Raw genomic sequence first — 5,000 nt, forward strand, 5'->3', positions numbered from 1 at the left:
GTTATTTGCGATATATGGTTTTGAAGTCAAATTCATTCAAATAACACATAGATTTCATATGAAAAGGTGCCCATATCGCTTAATTTACTTCTATAATGATTCGCCCTCCCTATTCATTGGTTTCTTAGAAAACTGTGGTTAAATATACGGGTTTTACTAAGAAATATCAATAGGGTGGCCATTTTTTTGCATATTGAGGCCCTCGCTAATTTAACTTTTTACATCATTGAAAACAATATTGTAAAAAAAAGCATAACCCGCAAATGAATTTAAAGTCAGCGAAAAATTTAAACATTTTTTTCTTTAAAGAAAAATTGAAAAATCTCATGAAAAATATATTATGAACATTATCGAGTTATACATCATTTTATTCGTAATTTTATTCTGCATCTTTCGTACGAACAAGTTTTTTTGATCTTTTACGGTTTAGACAGTAAGAGCAATCTGTGTGATTACACATTATTGCGGCTGCTGGCACCAGACATTGCACTTTGAAAAGCAAAGTGCGTATAGGTTAGAGCAAACTCCTCACGATTCGATATTTCTCTAAGAAAACATATAAACTATTATACATCATTAGAAAGGTCTTAAAATTCTTAGTTCTTTTTCCATATATCAACTTCAAATTTTGCACGGTGTGGCCTACAGGCGAGTTGCCTTTATGAAAATCGGAAAATCTAGAAAAAATTATATGAACACACCTAACCATTTATATACCATTTTATTCGTAATTTTATTCTGCATCTTTCGTACGAACAAAGTTTTTTGTATCTTTTACGGTTTAGACAGTATAGAGCAATCTGTGTAGTTGTTAACTTGTCAAAATGCAAAGTGCGGATAGGTTAGAGCAACACTCCTCACGATTCGATATTTCTCTAAAGAAAACATATAAACTATTATACATCATTAGAAAGGTCTAAAATTCTAAGTTCTTTTTCCATATATCACAACTTCGAATTTGCACGGTGTGGCCTACAGGCGATTGCCCGTATGAAAATCGGAAAATCTAGAGAAAATTATATGAACACACCTAACCATTTATATACCATTTTATTCGTAATTTTATTCTGCATCTTTCGTACGAACAAAGTTTTTTTGTATCTTTTACGGTTTAGACAGTATAGAGCAATCTGTGTAGTTGTTAACTTGTCAAAATGCAAAGTGCGGATAGGTTAGAGCAACACTCCTCACGATTCGATATTTCTCTAAAGAAAACATATAAACTATTATACATCATTAGAAAGGTCTTAAAATTCTTAGTTCTTTTTCCATATATCACAACTTCGAATTTTGCACGGTGTGGCCTACAGGCGAGTTGCCGTCGTAAAAATTCGGAAAAATCGGAAAATCTAGAGAAAATTATATGAACACACCTAACCATTTATATACCATTTTATTTGTAATTTTATTCTGCATCTTTCGTACGACCAAAGTTTTTTTGTATCTTTTACGGTTTAGACAGTACAGAGCAATCTGTTTAGTTGTTAACTTGTCAAAATGCAAAGTGCAGATAGGTTAGAGCAACACTCCTCACGATTCGATATTTCTCTAAAGAAAACATATAAACTATTATACATCATTAGAAAGGTCTCAAAATTCTTAGTTCTTTTTCCATATATCACAACTTCGAATTTTGCACGGTGTGGCCTACAGGCGAGTTGCCGTCGTGAAAATTCGGAAAAAACGGAAAATCTAGAGAAAATTATATGAACACACCTAACCATTTATATACCATTTTATTCGTAATTTTATTCTGCATCTTTCGTACGAACAAAGTTTTTTTGTATCTTTTACGGTTTAGACAGTATAGAGCAATCTGTGTGATTTACTACATTATCGCGGCTGCTGGCACCAGACATTTGCACTTTGAAATGCAAAGTGCGGATAGGTTAGAGCAACACTCCTCACGATTCGATATTTCTCTAAAGAAAACATATAAACTATTATACATCATTAGAAAGGTCTTAAAATTCTTAGTTCTTTTTCCATATATCACAACTTCGAATTTTGCACGGTGTGGCCTACAGGCGAGTTGCCGTTATGAAAATCGGAAAATCTAGAGAAAATTATATGAACACACCTAACCATTTATATACCATTTTATTCGTAATTTTATTCTGCATCTTTCGTACGAACAAAGTTTTTTGTATCTTTTACGGTTTAGACAGTATAGAGCAATCTGTGTAGTTGTTAACTTGTCAAAATGCAAAGTGCGGATAGGTTAGAGCAACACTCCTCACGATTCGATATTTCTCTAAAGAAAACATATAAACTATTATACATCATTAGAAAGGTCTCAAAATTCTTAGTCTTTTTCCATATCACAACTTCGAATTTTGCACGGTGTGGCCTACAGGCGAGTTGCCGTCGTAAAAATTCGGAAAAATCGGAAAATCTAGAGAAAATTATATGAACACACCTAACCATTTATATACCATTTTATTTGTAATTTTATTCTGCATCTTTCGTACGAACAAAGTTTTTTTGTATCTTTTACCGTTCAAGAGAAAATCGAGGAAAACTGGTTTGAACATTTATTGTAAAATTGGAAAATTTAAACAAATAATTATAAAAAATAATATAACTATATATAAATTCGTTTTATATTCATTGAGATCTATAAAAATCAATAAATACATAATTTTATACAAAAGTTTAAAAAACCCAAAAAACACCTAAAAACTCAATAATTAACTATAATTCATATTGTGCATATATATAAAACTGTTTGAACATCTAACAAAATTTTCGACAAACATTTTTCTATCATAAGGGTTCACAGTTCGAAATCTTCCCAAACTTTTGTCTTGACGATTCACACCGTAACCCGGAGCGACGCCTCGCCGCAGGTCAAAATCACGTCGCTTGGGACTCAGTCGAATACTTACGCTGTGGCCGCGCGCCTTATATAGAGGATAGGTCGTGTCGAGTGCGATGCGAGCAAGCTCAGGCTAAAGTACGCTATGTTGTTCAGGCGGGTGCGGATATCATTCCCCGGTGTAGTTTTTACATCATATTCGATACTTTTAGTCTGTCAATGATATATTAGCGTAACTTTTAATAATGTTGTGAGCCACATCTAGAATTATATACCCCGTATATATTCGGATGCTGGTTTGCGGCTATAGATAACTGGTGGTAGGATCATTCGTTTTTAAACGTTCGATCAGAGAGAGTTGAAATTATTTGGGTCTGCGGACTGCAAATATGAAATCTATATATTTTAATAATATAGAATTTTACAAATTGACTACGGTCAAATATATGTGAATGTGGCAGAACTAGCAAAGCTTCTCGCAGCGATGGTCTTTCGTTTTATGAACGTTTGATCGGAGCGAGTTGAAATTATTTGGGTCTGCGGACCGCAAATATGAAATCTATATATTTTAATAATATAGAATTTTACAAATTGACTACGGTCAAATATATGTGAATGTAGCAGAACTAGCAAAGCTTCTCGCAGCGATGGTCTTTCGTTTTATGAACGTTTGATCGGAGCGAGTTGAAATTATTTGGGTCTGCGGACCGCAAAATAAAATCTATATATTTTAATAATATAGGATTTTGCAAATAGACTAAAGTGAAATAGATGGGTGGTGAAGCAGAACTGACGAAGCTTCTCGCACCGAGGATCATTTATTTATGAAAGTTCGATCGGTGCGAGTTAAAATTATTTGGGTCTGCTGACCACAAATATGAAATCTTGTGATTACTCGACAAATTATTGCTGTAATCAAGTGCGCTCCTATAGTATAATATACTGTGGGCAAAAGCCTCTGGCAATGATCATTCGTTTCATTAACGTTTACCCGGAGCTAGTCGCAAAATATTGCGCAGTGTGCAAAAGCAGCGTGACGCGGTTTACAACCGCTTAGCGCTCTTATGCATTGTGTGAGAGCACTGCCATGTATATCTGCTCGGTATCGCCAGATGCCTGAGCGAATGACGAAGTTCGTTGTGAAAACGGCGTTCTTTTTGAATATTATACTTTAAACGCATAGCTCAATCAATTCTTTGGGCGCTAGATGAAAGTCTAGTGTTTTAAAGTCGATTGTAGTAAACGCTTGCGTTAGTATTCTATATACTCTGCACATTTTATTCAAATTGTGCGAATTTGAACATTCGCTTCATTGCGTTGTTTTAAGAAAATGAAAAATCAGCGAAAGCAGATTTTTCAATCTCACACACAGTGAAATATTCATATTTCAATTTTAAAGCGAGGACGTTTGTTTTTGGACCACAACGTGCTCTAAAATTGCTAAAGTGGTTGCGCGTCCTAGAGAATTTATTTTCTTGCGACCCGCCATATAGCCTGTCCAGACCATCGCGGTGATGGTTCGCACGGTAACCCGAGGCGACCCGTCGCTGCAGGTCAAACTGTCGTAGACCGTGTCTAGAATAATATACGCCGTATATGTTCGGATGTCGGTTTACGGCCGGGTTCTGGACCTTATTTATAAGTGTTCAACCATACTGTACAGCATATCCGCGGGCATGTGTCGTTGACGCAAAGACTCTTATGCGGAAAATAAAATATACAAATGCAATCAACTCAATACTCTCCGAGCGAGAATAAAAGTTAGTTATAACGATGAATTTTATAATGAATTCGCCCCGACGTTTTCAATCTAACGAAGGGTAAAGAGACTGTTTGAAATTAACTGGGTCTGCGGACCGCAAATTTCATGTACGGACCGCCGTTTCGACGGTTGTTAAAGGTCTAGCCTCTGTGTAAGCGCAGAATATATAAAATATCAAGTCGCGATGTAAACTGTTCGTCATGTTCAGGGAATATCGTACGACTCAGATATATATATGTAAGAAAATTCGTTGTTTAGAAATATTCATCGAACTTTTCTATACAAAGTGTGGTCTCTCGGGTGACGCCGAGGGACATTTACGCACTATGCTATTATATATATAGCACCCTGGTTGATCCTGCCAGTAGTATATGCTTGTCTCAAAGATTAAGCCATGCATGTCTCAGTGCAAGCCACATT

General features: G+C 35.4%; 1 non-coding gene across 1 annotated transcript in view; it reads left to right on the forward strand.

Annotated features, from left to right (window-relative positions):
• The first annotated feature begins 4,925 nt into the window (after positions 1 to 4,925).
• The window catches only part of LOC113378911, a 1,926-nt gene continuing 1,851 nt past the window's right edge, over positions 4,926 to 5,000 (forward strand). The window contains exon 1 of the ribosomal RNA XR_003367258.1: positions 4,926 to 5,000. This exon is cut by the window's right edge and continues 1,851 nt beyond it. This is a non-coding gene — a ribosomal RNA (small subunit ribosomal RNA).

This window comes from Ctenocephalides felis, unplaced genomic scaffold (genome assembly GCF_003426905.1).
Source record: "Ctenocephalides felis isolate EL2017-DRISC unplaced genomic scaffold, ASM342690v1 CF-g0.4_SCAFFOLD_01886, whole genome shotgun sequence".
Taxonomy (NCBI): Eukaryota; Metazoa; Arthropoda; class Insecta; order Siphonaptera; family Pulicidae; genus Ctenocephalides; species Ctenocephalides felis.